Raw genomic sequence first — 16,965 nt, forward strand, 5'->3', positions numbered from 1 at the left:
TATTAGTAATAGTAATAACTAAATTTTAGTAATCAGATCTTAAGAGATTGTTACATAGTAAAACTTTTCATTAAAAATGCAAATAATAGCAAATTATTTATTAAATATTTAATAGATCTTTTACTCTATAACTATAATGACTATGGACCATCTTACATAAATAGTAGTCATAGAAATAACTAAATATTTGTTATTCAACCTTAAAATATTGTTACAAAGTGAAACTTTTCACTAGAAAATAGCAATAGAAAAGCAAATGATTACGCAAATATACAATAGCTTTTTGCAATTATAGCTATAATGACTGTGGACTATCTTACATAAATATTAGTAATATCAATAACTACTATAAATAATACTGTATTAATAGAGTGTTTTAGTCAAGGAAGAGCTGTTGTAAAGGCCGAGAGTGAGATACTACTACCATTATAACCTTCTGACAGTGGGTACGCGGTGTAGCCTACACTTAGTGTCAAATATAAGTGGAAAATGATAAAATTGGTAAGCATTTATAATTATTTACTTATTTAACTTTGTTTTATAGTTAAATTAAGGTGATTTTTGTCATGAATTGAATGCTAAGATGGATTTTAGCTAGTAGGCTTATTGGCCATGTAGGCCCAGGCCTTCAGTGTAAAGTAGACTAAGACAGAAAGTGGAACATTTGTAAGTAATTATAAGTATTGTAAGTCTATTCAACGATGTTTAAGGTCTAAATTACTGGGATTTTTATCGTGAAATGATGGTTTTGTATGTACACTGTAGGCCTATTAGGCAATAGGCCTATAGTTCGTTTACATTTCTAAGATCGCTAGGGTGGGGCGAGTAAGGACTTCCTGCGGTGTCAAACGTCTCTTTGTTATGATTAAAATTTGTGCCTTGTTAGAGCCTCCTCTAACGAAATAAAAAAAAGTTATTCATTTAAAGGTAAAAGCGAAAACACATTTGACTCCACATATTTTCCATACAAACCTTTTATTTTCATAAAAACAACGAGATATGGCATCATTTTTGGCCGGCGCTGCCAAACCTCAAAATCACTGACACGTGGTCAGCGAGGGCATTAAAAGGCCAGCTCGATCAAGAACGAGAACAGTGGTCGCCTCCTGAAGCAGCCAATGAGTGTCAGAGGACAGCATGGATAGCCCGATGGATAGCCAAAGCGGATCAGATCCCTCCACCGCCAGCATCCTCGCTCTCAGAAACAACCTTAAGGGGGCTGTGTAATTAATGGTAAATTATTTTCCTCTCCTAAATGATTAATAGTTTATTCAACCTGCAGAGGCACTAAAAAATCTAATCACGTAACCAGTAAATAACTGCTAAAAGAGAATACGGATAATAATCAAATGGCTTGAAAAGCCAATCGTGCCGAACCACGCTCACAAATTTTAAGTGTTAATGTGTTAATCACATTATGATATTATTATAAGAACTATAATTATTATTTCCTGAGCACTCAAAGAAAGAAAATTCACGAAGAACAACCAAAATTTACTCAATACTCTTTCTTTAGAAACAAAGTGCAGTAAATGACAGAACTTAGGAAAAGCCATAAAAAAGGGATTGACCTCGAGGGTGAGATTAATTAAAAGGGATAAATAGATATGGCAGAGCTGTATTTGTTTCCTGTCCCCACCCTAGTGATCTTAGAAAGGTAAACGGAGTATAAGTGGGTCCTGGTTGTTTCGGCCATGAGTCATTTAGGCTGTAACATCCAAACTGGCAAACGGCCGAAATGGGTATGTATACTACTTTGATCCCCGAGGGGATAGTACTAAACACGGTGTCCCAAGGAGCTTCCGCCATGTCTTACAGCCTAAACTTTATTTGGGCCTAAAGTTGTGACTGCTTAACTGGTTCACGGTCAAAAATAATACAGCCTAATCGTCCTATAGGTCTAGGCTTACCGGTAGGTGTAGTACAGCCTCTATAGGCTTGTATTATTCGTCTTTTTATAATTAACTTATTATTGTTTATTGTTTGCATTCAAAATTCAATACAAGTAGTAAGAGTTAAATATTTTTCCTAAAGGTAAATTTCAGCATTAAAAAAATAGGCCTACCCTAGGCTAGCGCAAAATGCTTAGGCCTAGGCTCACAGTTAGTCCTACTCCTTCAAATGAGGTTAATTCTTGAAATTAAATTTCCCTAGACTAGATTCTAGGGTATAGTCTAGACCTAGTAGCCTTGGCTATCAAAAAGAGAGAGAGAGAGAGAGAGAGAGAGAGAGAGAGAGAGAGAGAGAGAGAGAGAGAGAGAGAGAGACCAATTAGGCAGGCTTGGCCTAAGTATACTTAGGTTTTGCTTATTTCAGCCCTTTCTGCTAAATTCTAGGTTAGGCTAGGCTGATTTGATGAACATACTAGGCTAAGGCCTTGCCACAAAATCTAGGCCCATATCCCTTGCTTTGCTCTGTTAGGTTAGGCCCAGTCTGCCAAGTAGCTTACGAGTAGCCTAGGCCTAGTCCTGTTAGGGTCAGTAACCTATGCTGCAGATATCAGTAGCCTGAGGCAGGATAGGGTTGTGTGAGCGGATGAAGAATAGGGAGACAAGGTTAGTCGTGAGAAATCCGACCATGAAAACGGGCCAAGCCTAACCGTGTCCTGACCTAACCGCCCCTTACCTTCCTAACCTAACTTACTTTCCCAACAGTTGTTTCATAGTGCAATTGCAAAAGGTTTTCCTCCTGTTACACCTTTCAAACCATTTTACTCTCAATTTCTCGTTCAGTGTCTAATAACATCACAGGCCCCAGCACTTGACTTTTGGCATGAATTTTATATTCCAATTCCATTTCCTATTTGGTTTTACATAGAGTGTAATATTCAGTTAGGATAGACAAACCCAAAGCTTCTTGACTGATGACACAAGCAGAACAGAACTTGAGTGATATATGAGACTGATGTTGTGATGCTAGTTTTAATACCCACAAATCAGTGAATCATGAGACTGATGAGGCCATGAAAAGTTACCTCATGCATTCATGAGACAACCTAGTGGCCTGTATGTTCTTCCACCTCTCCCTTCTGAGAATGTTTATTCGATACCCAGAAGAACAGCTTTGACTTAAGTCGTACGTCTGAAACTGTGTCAGGAGTGTTCATGGATCTGATATATATTACAAAGGGCCTATTAGTGTTATAGCCACTTCCAGGCCATTTTGCTACAAGAGGTATGTCATCAGTGCACTTTGCATAGTACACTGTAGGCATTGCTTAAGGTTCTTTGCAGTGTTTCTTTGACCCCTAGCTGCAACCCTTTTATTCCTTTTATTGTACCTCTTCATATTCTTACTTCTGTCATATTTTTCACTATCTTCTAACAAGTTAATTCATAGTGCAACTGCGAGTTTTTCCTCTTGTTACACCTTTGTAACCTTCTACTCTCAGTTTTCCTTCCAGCACTGTGTAACTTGATAGGTCCAAGCACTTGGCTTTCGGCCTAAATTGTATAAAGTATTCAATTCTGTTCTATCCCATTTTGCTGCAGCATTCATATGCTAATTCTTGCTCTATTCAGCAAAGGCATTTGCAAGAATAATTTAATTTTATAAAAAAACAATAGCATTCAGGGCCTTTAGGCCTCTACCAAGGCTGAGTAATCCAAATTCCATAACTTCCTTGTTGGGGGCATCTCTTTAAACGGACTACTGAATCACATTTCTAGATGTTAAGGATGGACATCTCTTCAGAAAGAGACAAGACAGATGAGATTCAGAGTGAAAGGCAAAAGGCAATTCATCTGGGCCAAAAGAATGGCACAAAGAACCTTTAGTTCACTCTATTGTTTGAGTTCATTTTTAGATTGCATAAGCCCTAAATGCATATTAAAAACTTTCATATACAGTGTAATAAGCCATTCATAATTTTAACATTCAGTTAGTTAATAATGTAGAAAAAATATACTGTATGTAACTTAGATATCTAAGCAATTATGATACAGTAACACCTCAACTTAGAGGACCTCTGTACCAGTTGGCTACCATATTATGATTGCTGTATTTTTCCTTATGCTACCATTTTAGATGTGATATGCTTTGAGATACGTCGTTTAAATTGAATGTTACATGTAAATTGCAGGTTAGTTTAGGTCAGGAACTATGTGACATTGCTGTTAGCTGTAAGATATCTAGAAAATATTCAAGTCGTAGGCTATAATATAATATCTTTGTTATTTAACAGACTTCGTTACTTATCAGAAAGGTGAGACCCCCAGAGGGTCTGTTAAATTGACAGTTCTGACCGTAAACTTTGATGGTTTTTAGTACTATGTTTCATTGTCCCTGTTTTCTTAAAAAAATTAGTTTTTATACTATTTCACGGATTCTATTTGTCTATTTCAGTGTCAGTCGACCTACATTAGCTCCCAGGGTCTCAATTTTGCATTCATCAACTTAATTTTTATATTTTGTTGTTATGTGAAATCCTCTGATTTGCTGTTGAGGCTGTTTTTCATCAAATTCATATTTGATGAGCAGCAAAGTGCGTTCTTGATGTGTTAGTCTTTAAACTGCGGGGTTTTGTTTTGTTTGTCAAAATCTGTCTGAAAATTGATAATTATGTCACAAATACATGTCAAATATGATTGAGATTTTGTATGAAGATTATCTATAAAACTATGGTACATTTCTCTTATATATTTCTATGGAGAAAATGGTATCTATGAAACTGGCATTTTTCTCTTGTGTGAATTTATATAATTTTTCCAGGAAATTATTAATAGACAAATATAAATTGTTTCTGGCATGCTTACATAACTGTAGTTGCTTATGCATATTTCCAGTGACAATGACAATATAAACTCTCCTTTTCAGATTGGGGCCCCTGAAATGGATGACCATTGCCACAATGCTCAAAATTTTCCTGTTATGCCAAGGAATTGCTTGATGCATTATTGTACACATCTACAACTTCTGATTTGTTCATGTACACATGGTTGCTGTTTACATAGACTGAATTTATGGTGCCATTCACATCCATTTTTTAATGAAACTTTTTGTATATAAAAGTGTCCAGCAACAAGTAACTGCAAGAGTCCCTTGTATGATCTTGGCACAGGCTCTGATTGATTGATTGCTCTGCTCAAGTCTTACTTCTGTCATTATTTCTGAGGTGTTTTCTTAAGATAGATAAAGCGGATTTAGTGTGGAAAGGAATACTTTAGTAATCACAGTTTTCATACTGATGAGCAGCAGCCAGGTATTCACGTGCATCATTTTCATTGAACAGCCATACAGTATAGCCATTCACATTCAGTCGATGCTCTTCTGTGATGTTTATAAGTAATTTTTTTTTATTTATAAATCTCATATTACATTTTACAAAAAAATTAACAAAATGTCAAAGGATGCTTCAATATTGTCTGGGATGTGCTGGTCAGAGTAGAAAGCACCAAATCTAAGCCTGCACATTGATACAGTCACGAATATTATCTAGCCACTTCATTACATGATAACGTTTTATTAATATTCTATGCATGTTCACCTGAGGCATTAGGTACGCAGAAAATGTTGATATTTAGGAGTGGGATACCTACAAAAGCATTCACCAGCCCTTAGTAAATATGAGAGTGAGCTAATATGTTATGGTAGCAGATGTGAAAGAAAGTAATGATAATGTTGACAAATTTCCTATGCAAAATAGTCATGTAGACAGTGCTACAAGAAAAAAAGGTCAGACAACACATTCTCCAGGATGTAGGAAGCTAGTCAAGGCCTCTATCTCTGGCCCAGTCATGGAAGAAGGAAGTGACGATTGGTCCGTAGTCTGAGGACTCCTCCATCCACTTGATTTTACCATCAACCAAGGCACAATAGTGCCAGTATCATTACAGCTTTTCATTACTCTAAAGATTTTCCACCATATTGGGGAGGAGACAAAAGAGTATGCCAAGACCTGTCAAGATGATGTTGGTCAAACAAGTATCTATTAGTGGAAGAATGGAAGGGCAGCATTATCTCAGAGGTTGAACATTATATTGGGACTCATATTTTTACAAGGATGATGAAAATGGCTGAAGAATAGATGTATGGGATGAAGAACTAATCATATTCACTTCATGTGTTCACAGGTGATGAGTTTTAAATGCTTCAGACAATTGTGTATTTCCATGCTTTCATTAGACTAGCAGCTCCAGAAAAAAAACACAGATTAATTTAGATGCACTTATGATGGAATGCTTGCAGAGACTATGTCAAAATCTGAAGAAAACCTTTTTTTGGATGAAGGAATGCTTTCATTAAAAGGGAGAATATCAACAAGAGTGCAGAATCCCCTAAAAAGCTAATATAATTATGGAACCTGAATGTATATTTTATGCAAAGCTGACATGGTTATGCTCTTAAGTTATGCTTTTTCATGAAAGATGTCATTCCCTTCTTGAAATTGTGTTTACATGTATGGAGTGCCACTTTGGCAAAGTTTACCATGTGTTCATGAACAATGATTGTAACTCTACACAACTGACAAAAGAGTTGTATGAATATGGCCCTCTCCACATGACAGCTAAGGCACTGAAGTTCTGAATTTTTCTAGAAGACTGTCCCAAAAGAATCTGCCAGACCTGCTGATGTACTTGTTGCACATTGCAGTTCACAATGCATTTGTACTATACCCGAAGTACACAACATGTCAAGATATTGTCATTCTGCAGTTTCCATGAGGTGGCATGTGAGTCTTCACTAAATTTTAACTTTGATGAATGGCCAGTTTAAGGCTTTACCAACCCTTATACTAAGCCCTTTAAGATTTCTACTGCTGGGAATCCTGAAGAAAAGGTTGTTAATCCTTCGCCACCATCAGGGCGGCCCAGGCTTGTGGATCCTCCAAATTGCCCCAGGTGTAATACATGTTCCAGTGAAGCTACAGGAATTTTGAGTCAAAGAAATGCTACCGTGCTATAGGAACAACGTTCAGAAGGACTTGTCATACCAGCGTTCAACTTGGAAAGCCCTCTGCACACCTTAGAGGACAGCTTCTGTTTATACCATACAAAGTAGAAACACTGGAGTACTTTACCTTCAGAATCTTCCCAGGGACATGGAAAGTGTATTTAGAACTGCCTTCATTGTTTCCTCCTCCTGCAACATCACCTGAAAACTGAGTGTCCTCGGGCAATGGAGAAGAGAAGGCAGTTTTCAGAATGGACCATGATTTTTGGTGAGTACTGTACTTATCATGAGTGTGTTTTATTATTTCATATATTTATATGTATATTTTTCTTTCACTTTACTATGCGGACACACACACTTATTAATAGATTAAACCAGTTAGGACTAAACCATCTTTTTCATTTTTCCTTCCAGGAGTTTGCATTTAAACTTCTTATGCCCTTTTCTCCTGTGCATGGTTTGTTTATAAATGAATTAACTTATGTTGCTATATTCGTCACCTACTAGTTTTTCATTATTGTTAATTTGTTATTATTTATCTTCTACATTACACTGCGAGAATACATTTGAATAGTACTGAATTAAGCTCAATTTTTCTTGCATGATTTGCATTCTAAGTGGAAAGTATCTTCATATATGAGTACTGTTATTATTTATGAACCTAAAGGAACTGTTGTGTTTTTTAAAATTCTTCCAATTTTCTTTGGTACCCAGCTTGTATGTGCTTGAATTTTGTATATTTCTCAGCCAGCCATAGTCTGGGAGATTGAGATCAAAAGTGTGATATGTCTTTGTTAAAATTCATTATTCAAAATTGCTCTCTTTTTAACATATATATACTAGTTTGTACAAAAATGCTTTAATGATGCTGTCAGACAATCTGCTTTACTTAACATTTGCACAAAGGAGCATTCTTTTACTGTTATAAATATTCATTTCGTGATTCTGGTGTGACATCAAATGTTGGATTTGTTGTGCTGACTTTATTATGTATAGATATTCATCCTTTGTATTTGGTTTGTTTTACAGATCCTATGCATAGAAGTGAAGGTGGCCAAGTCCCCTGTTGTTACAGAAATAGAATCTCAACTGGTTTCCGAAGGTAGGCCTAATTAGCTGTCGTTCCTCAATAGCTACCTTTTCTGACATTCTTTGCCTGATAACCTTGAATTAGAGACATGGTAGATTTTGAGGGGTATACACTGCTTTTTAAAAGACTCTTAGCATACGAAAACAGTATCACAGTATCTTTTGCAGTCACATGATATTGTATTGGCTAAAGGGTATGCAGTAGCGCCTCAGTTTAACAGATGATTTTGGGGGCCTGGCCTTTCTGATTAGTAACAGAGTCTGTTAAGTAACAAAGACCTTATAGCCTGCACTTGAATATTTTGTAGATATCTTACAGTTAATAGCAGTTGTAGATAGTTGCTAACCTGTGCTTTACATCTAACATGCAATTTAAGAAATGTATGAAAAAATATCATATCCAAAATAGTACCATTGAAAAAATATGGTAGCTGATAAGTACAGAAGTCCACTAAGATGATGTCAATTAAGTTGAGGTGTTCCTGTGTACCATCTTTCACTTTTACTGCTGTTATTCCATCCTATAACACTCTCCCTTTATAAAGCATATGTTAGCAAAGTTCGGTTAAGTTAATGAGACTATTTCCTGAATTTAACATCCCTTATAACTCCATTTGGCACTGTGTTAGTTTAGCACATATAATGCACTGTAAAACTAGCACAGTTGGTTCATCCACTACCTACTCATAGCCTTGCACTCCCAAAACAGGCAGAGCAGAAAAAATAGTCAGTGTCCGAACATGCTTTTGTTATATTTGTCAAGATTCTCTATGGCCATGTATGTCTCTAGATCAAATCTCTTTGCTAGGGTTTGGGTTAGATTTGCCTAATACTGTACTGTACTAATAATACTAACAATTGTTCTTTTGTTTCTTAGGTCTCTTGGTATTGCAACAAGTTGATCACATCACATCCACAACAACAAAGCATGAAACCACATTTCTCTACAGTATTGTGGCCAGATTTTTGCCGAATGATAAGGAATGTGTAAATCAGTGTGTTGAAGTTAAAGGTTAGATATTGCACAGGTTAGTGACCAGTGACCTGTAGGAAGAATCCTGTTAGCTTTGTTGGATAAATTTGAAGTAATTTGTCATTTTGGTTCTCAGTATTTTTACGAAATGTCAGATTTCTCAAATGATTTTCTAATGAAAAAACATAAAGTTGAATCATGTAGGTATAGTTAAGATTGATTAGCCTAAAATGGTATTTCTCCCATGATACTGAGTGATTACTAATTTGGAAAGAGTAAATGTAATAACCCCTGTAGGGGTTAGTACTGTCAGTGCACCTCATGCAGTGCACTGTAGGCATTACTTTAAAGTTCTTTGCAGTGTCCCTTCTGCTCCTAGCTGCAACCCTTTTCATTCCTTTTTACTGTACCTCTGCTCATATTCTGTTTCTTCCATCTTACCTTCCACCCTCCCTTAACAAGTGATTCATAGTGTAACTGCAAGGTTTTCCTCTTGTTACACCTTTCTAACCTTTTTACTGTAAATTTCTGTTTCAGTGTTGAATGACCTCATAGGTCCCAGTGCTTGATCTTTAGCCTAAGTTCTCTATTCTATTCTATTCTAAATGTAATTGCTAGTTCCATTGTGATCTTAAAAGTCTATGTTACTGTCATTTACAGTTTCTGAGTCTAATTCATTTAAAAACTTTTGTAAGCAGTTTACATTCTGAGTAACAAGTTTTCAGGTAACCTAATGCAGTACATACATTAAGTAAAAACCATGGTTGACTCCGATAAGAATGACATCATCTGATGTGTTTGATAAGGCTATGTTCAAAAAGTCATTTGCATAGAATGTTGTACTGTAAAAGAAGTTAGTTTTAATTGAATTTGTTTTCATGTCTGTTCCTTCAGTGGGCAAGGAATTAAGCTGTCATCAGGATCTGATTCAATATTTTACTTTCAGGCTGAGAAACTATGAGAGCGACAATCAGTTTGAGTACCTGAAGGCTGATGAACCCTGTGTGTCCTATTCTTGGAAATGGAATATAAAATTTAGGACAAAGGCCAAGCGCTGGGACCTATGATGAGGTCATTCAGCACTAAAAGGGAAATTGTGAGTAGAAAGGTTTTAAAGGTGTAACAGAAGGAAAACCTCACAGTTGCACCACAAAAAATTGTTAGCAGAGGCTGGAAAGCAAGATTGAAGAAAGAGAATATGAACGGAGATGCAGTAAAAGGAATGACGGGTTGCACCTAAGGGCCAAAGGATGCTGAAAAGAACCTTTAGGTGCACTGACAGCACTATCTTCCTATGGGAGTGTCCTATACTGAAGTGGGCCAAACCCTGTTTGTCCTTTGAATCATGGCCTGTTAAGGTAAGCCCTTTATAAACTAGAACAGTTTACAGTTTTGATTATTATTATTATTATTATTATTATTATTATTATTATTATTATTATTGTTCAGAAGATGAACCCTATTCATACAGAACAAGCCCAAAGGTGCCATTGCCATGAAATTCAAGCTTCAAAAGAATATGATGTTCAGTTAAGAAAGTAACAGAAAGTAATATGAAATACAGAATGAAGAGATCTGTTATTTATTTATGAAGATGAGAGGGGAAATTTAATTTCCATATACAGTATACTTTTTGTATTATTTTGGTAAGGGTGGAGTTTCAGGAATTAATCTTGAAGTGTAATAACTTACTGAACAAACTAAAAATGTTTCTAGCCAACACAAGATTTGTTCCTGTACCAATATAAACTTTCATTCTTTATATCCTACATCCTTCAAGCATAATATCCCATGTAAAGAATTTCAGATTTGTATATTAGGAAAAATACAAATTACTTTTGAAATTTGATATATTGTAGGATATTTTTTTTATTTTTCTTTAAGGATCTTTCCATTTGAGATCATAAACTGATCATGAAAACAAAAATGTCGTATAAACTATTGAATAGTTATGATACCACATTGTGTTGCTTAGACTAAGGTTTATTTGCTGTTATTTTGTTGATTAGGGATTTTCAAGCCATTTTAGCCTGCACTGGTATCAGAACTGCCTTACTAGAGCGTCCAGGTACAAGTGGAGAAGTAGGCAAGATTTGGGACATATCACTTGACCAACACAAATTGAAAAGTGTACCAAGACAGCTATTTAACGAAAAGGAAACTGGGTCTCTTTGGGAAACTTAGAATGAAAGACCTTGTATGTGGACTATCTTTTTCATGTTATTGTACCTGTTATGGAAAAATTGTATGAAGTATTAAGAATGAACATAATGATTTTGAATAGGAATAATGTTACTACAGGTATTTACTTATGACAGAGGCTCACAAACAGCTCTTTTTAAAGTTTAGACAGAATCACAGACAGGAGGAAGGTAATTTTAAGTATAAGTTTAAGAACTAATTAATATGAGTAGCTCTTGAAGTGGTTTTTACAGGAAAATAGGAAAATCAGTATGTAAAAGTAACCAGTCATTGCTCTGGGCAAGTGAACAAAAGGATAACTTTTATCTTTTCCAGGTTTTGTGAGATTGTTGGAAGCCTTAACAAGGTCATAGCTAGGCCCAAGTACTTATTCTTAATGCTAGTCATTTCTTCTGAAAGAGTTTGGCTTTAAATGGTGGTAAGGTTCTTGTTCTCAGCAAGTCTTGATAGAAAAATAATAATAAGATTAATTACTGTTACAATGTCAGATAGCTTGTAGGGAGTTTATTCTTCTCATTCTTCTTCTTATATTACAATTGAGAAGAATATAAGAAAAAGAATAGAGAAGACTATCCACATGATAAATGCCATTGAAACAGCAATTATTTTCAATAACACTGCCCTAAAAGAGGGACTTCTTATACATAATAAAACCAATAATAATTTATTTGCTTTAAAAAGCTTCGATCAGTTTGCAGTGAAATTTATACTGAAAACCAAACTTAGTTTATTTCTATTAAAGTTACTTTTGCAGGGATTGAATGGAGTTTTAGATTGTCTGCAATTATCAATGCTCATTATATCCTTTTTTTCTGACAGCTGATCTCATCTTTCTGTATTTCCTATTATCGTCTGCAACTTCTTCCAAATAAGTACCATAGTCTTGAATTTCAAGTCAGTGGACCCTGTAGACTTCTTTCATATGAATAGGGGTAAATTTATTTTTCAAATACCACTACTGCTAAATTTACTACTACTACTACTACTACTTCTACTATAAAGTTCAACAGCAATAAAAAGCCCATCTGTCCACATCTTTGTAACATAGACCTGTTTATAGATACCTAAGGACAGTTTGTAACTGATTCAATGCTTACTTTGTTACTATGTAACAAAAGACCTTAATTTTCCTTGATTAAATTAACCTCTTACCTGTCATTTCAGGTTATCCACAGCTGCAGTTTCTTGAAGGGAATAATTGACTGATTTTGAAGAAAATTGCCTAAAGAGAATTGTGTAACATTTTAACAAAGGTAGGCATTTGATTATTATGAAATATGCTTCTTTGGGGAAAAGTACAAGTTACGTGGGATAGGGATAGTTGTTCAGATGGAGCTAAAAGGACATATTCAGAAGTAGGTCTTACAGGAACTCAGAATGATGCAGTTTAAAGTATGAACTTAGGCCTAGGACAGATCGAAGATGGTGATATTAACAGAAACTGAAGCCTGTGGTCTGTCAATTTTTTCATAGTGCAACTGCGAGGTTTTCCTCTTGTTACACCTTTAAAATCTTTTTACTTTCAGTTTCCCTTTCAGTGTTGAATGACCTCAAAGGTCCAAGTGGTTGGCCTTTAGCCTAAATTTTATATTTCGTTCCATGAAATTGTAAAGTTAGTTCTGTAAGACTTGTGTAATTTTCTCTACCATTTCCCCACTATTTTAATTCTCTAATTGCAACTTACACTAAAAACTTTTGATCTTTTTTTCTTAGTGAAATTTGCAGTGTCCTCCAATTCTAAACTATTTACTGTGGCTTTGACCAAATGAAATTTCGTTTAATAATAATAATAATGATATTTAATTTAGTTACAGAACTGTTTATTTTAATTTACTAATTGCAACTTACACTAAGAACATTTGACCTTTTGTATAGTGAAATTTGCAATGTAATCCAATATTAAATTAATATTTACTGCAGCTCTGACCACATGAAATTTTGTTTCATTAGGATACCCTTGTTAAAAGACTATGGATGTTCAGTACAGGTTTGAAATGACCCTGTCCCATCTTTGCCCCTTTTAATAAAATGGGCCTAGGTATAGGATGCTTGGCGCCCAGTTATACTGTATTATCTTTTATATTTTAATATCTTGTAAGCTGAAAGGTCTCAGCGTAACATGACGTCATTACCATCTTCCTCATATTTTCAGGAAAGTGTCATCAGCTTGGGAACAAGTTTAAATAGACTCCAGCATCACCAAGTACCTGCTATGAAAGAAGAAAGAAAAGCAAGTGGAAACTACTTTTTTATTCATCAGATTTGTACAAAGTGCCAGAATGCAAAAAAAAAAAAAAATGATCCCATTAACATAAAAGGCGGAAAGAGCCTTACTTTAGTATCGAGAGATTATAATCTCATCCCCTTTGACTGTTAAAAGTAGGATAGGGTTAAATTTACAGTACTGTGTGTTTTAGCTGGGCCATAACAATGCCTGTTAACCCAAAACTGAGTCTAAATTGAGCTTTGCTTATTGTAATTTTGAAATAGCAACTGTAGGAGTTTCTGTTATATGAGGTAGTTCACTGCGATTCAGAATACAGTATATACTTTTTTATCTAAACCTGCTACTGGTTCAGTATTTCATGATGCAGTATATATTTTCCACAGTCATTTAAAATCATGCATCTGATATCTCAGAGTTATTCAAGATACATGGAGTTTTTGATACCTAAAACTTGTATTGGTGTAATACTATCTTTTAAAGTATTTACTTATAATTTTATAAGTTTAACATCAGCTGACATATGCAAATTACATAGTTTTTTGCTAAGATTTTTTATCACTATCTCTTGTCAGCTTAGAATACATTAGGATACATAGTTTATTTTCCACACGAGGGTTTTGGGATATACATTTCTAAATTAATTTGCTTATCAGGTTAACAATAGCTGTATGGTACCTCACTGTACTTCAGGATACATAGTCTTTTTTTATGTAAGATTCATAAGTTTTTAATATGTCAGGTATTTCAGTACATTCAGGGATAGTTTTATTTTCATGTCTAATAGTTTAAAATTGACTATCAGCTCAGTATTGTGTTAGGATGCCTATATTTTAATATAAATTCTTTATTAGTTCAATATTTTCTGTCAAAGTTCTATATGTTTCATGTTTGCTTGAATTTAATGTCAGTTTGATATCAGTTATGCATAGTTCAATGTATCTGGATACATAAGTGATTTGATTTACTTATTCAATATAAGCTGTCTGGGAAACTTCAGGATATACATCTTTTTGGTTTTTTTACTTAAGATTCATAACAGTTTAAGGCTAGCTATCTTAAAGCTCATATGTTTCAAGATACATTCATTTTTCACTGAATTCATTTTTCACTGAATTATCTGATATGTTTGATACAGCTGTGCTTCAGGATTCATAGTTTTCACTTTCATTTCCTAGCGGTGCTATTAGCTATCAAGTTGCTTTGTAATGTTTACCTATAATTCTCATTAGTTTAGTACAGTATCAGGTGTCAGGTAATTTCAGGATATTTCAGGCTGCGTAATAATAATAAATCCAATGTCAGTGCAATGTCATCTATAGGTAGTTATGATTTTCTTATATAAAGAAGTCGTGTTTGTTTAAAAGTAATTTTTATTAATGCAATTTTGATATGCAGTGTCCAATAGATCACTGTTCTGGCTACAAAGGTCACTTAAGTTTAATAGTTAGTAATTTCAGTTATTTTCAGTCATTTTCCAAAAGTTTAGATATAATCATAGCAATAAACTCATTAGAAAGATTAATGTTACTGATTTGGTGGACTATTTTGGTAGTGGTCAGTATAGCTAGAATAATTTTGTGCAATCAAACCTGAGAGGTATGAGTCTGTGGAATAGACAATATTTTTGCCAAGCAATTTTTTAATATATTTTTTTCAATATGCTGTAAAAATATTCTCAAGCTAGCTTCCAGAATATTGGGGACTTGGAGTTAAGCTTCTCATATACAGTATTCCTCACTGTCTTTGTCAATAGTTTGTTTCATTTATTTATTTATATCAGACTTCTTGTAGAATTAAGTTTGTAATAATTTTGAGGTCTGCTGTTATTGTAATTGTATGTAAGCATTGTACTTATTTTTTAAAACTTAGGTTACTGAAAGCCTTTATTGAATACAGGATAGATATAGCCTGAAGCATTTACATGTATACACTCTATACAAAATATTTCATAATTTATTTTATTATTTTTATCTCAAATTTGTTGACATGGAGAACTTGTCATTATTTTCAAATGATTAAATGATACCCTGTGAATTATGTACAAGAATTGCCCTGAAAATAATGCTTCGTAAGTAACATTAAACATACATCCATTAAAAGCAAATTTTCTAAATATTAGAGAGTACTTATCAAGAGCATTATTATCAAGGCATCTCTTCATATTTCAAGACACTGCTGATATTTGAAGGTTACAAACTGAATTTTTGCTCTAGGGGCAGTATAGTACTGTTGTCAAATGCATTGTAGATTGATGATTGAATAAGTAAACCCAGATTGATGATTGAATAAGTAAACCCAAAAATTCCAAGTATTCTCAGGGGAATTTGGTACTCAATTGCTTTAATGGATAATTTGGTTTTACTAAAAAATATATTTTAGGTCAGTGACTGTAAGTAAACTCAGATTCAAAATGTTGCTTTTTTATATTAGGTATTTGATTAAGTAAACTTAGTGTGCTCTTTTACAGGGAGTTTTATAAGAATGTTTTTGTTTTATGAATGAATAAGCATTCTCAGTTATAAGAAGGGCTTGTTTGTCATAACGTTACACTGATTGGTAGACTTTCTGGCAAGATTAAAATCACCTGGAGAATTATTCATTAATTTTTTTGTAGAGCACTGATTAGTTTCCAGACCTTTGTTATAAATGAGAAAACTCATCTTGTAGTGAACTTCATAGGATTAGGAGAGTTTCTATTTAAGTAAACACTATTTTTAATCAATCTGTTTTGTAAGACAAGCACTTCATAAATTATCCGTTTCCTTGTAAGGTTATCACAAGGTGGCTGGCTTTCCAAGAACTTTGTAAAATGGAGTAAGGGTAGCTTAAAGAGGTTGTACAGCAAAGTGGAAAAGACTAAAAGGGATGGAAAGTAAAGGGAAGATATTTAGCAGTTAGAGATTTTTATGATGTGTATAATTGCCCTAATAATAGTTATCAAGAATGAAATCTTAACAGAAGATTTCTGTCTCAGCTGTGGAATGAAATTAATTTGAATATTGTCGGTAGTATATTTAACAAGATATGCTTTAGCTGCTCATGGCCTTTTTAACATATTGAGAAATTTGTGTTTATTATATCTAAGTTATAGGGTTTGTAAATTTTAGAATTTCAGGTCCAGCAGTATCTTGATGTATGGCGAGTATATAGGTTTAGGCATTAATTATGTTTTAACATGTTTTATATAATTCCCGTTGAAGCTCAGTAATTTGATCAAATCAAGATACGTTTAACTGATAATGTTAAGAATTTAACCTTTAAAATTTGAATAATGGGAAAATTATTGTAACATTAAATTGTATTGATTTTTCATTGTACAAGGACTTCTGTATATCAGCTTTTGCTCTGTTCTCATCAAGTCCTAGCCTTCATTTTTCTATAAGAAGTAATCAGTATCTTTATTATATCTTAGCACAACAAAAAATTCAAGAGAATTGTATGTCAGTATCCATTGTCTCCTTGTTTTTGTACATCATTTGGACATTTGGAGACTCATAGCTGTACAGATTTGCCCCAATGGCCTATATTTGCAGAAATCTGGTGTACCAATATTTTTTTGCAATTTTGTTAGATATAGAAGCCA

The 16,965-nt window shown here is 34.2% G+C and overlaps 1 long non-coding RNA gene across 1 annotated transcript; it reads left to right on the plus strand.

Moving 5' to 3' along the window:
• Positions 1 to 409: 409 nt before the first annotated feature.
• LOC136832110 (uncharacterized) lies at positions 410 to 13,453 on the plus strand. The gene is made up of 7 exons (XR_010851058.1): positions 410 to 501; positions 4,816 to 7,159; positions 7,921 to 7,993; positions 8,858 to 9,008; positions 9,900 to 10,311; positions 12,320 to 12,408; positions 13,308 to 13,453. It is a non-coding gene; the product is annotated as an uncharacterized lncRNA (long non-coding RNA).
• The last annotated feature ends 3,512 nt before the right edge of the window (positions 13,454 to 16,965 follow it).

Source organism: Macrobrachium rosenbergii, chromosome 49 (genome assembly GCF_040412425.1).
Source record: "Macrobrachium rosenbergii isolate ZJJX-2024 chromosome 49, ASM4041242v1, whole genome shotgun sequence".
Lineage (NCBI taxonomy): Eukaryota > Metazoa > Arthropoda > Malacostraca > Decapoda > Palaemonidae > Macrobrachium > Macrobrachium rosenbergii.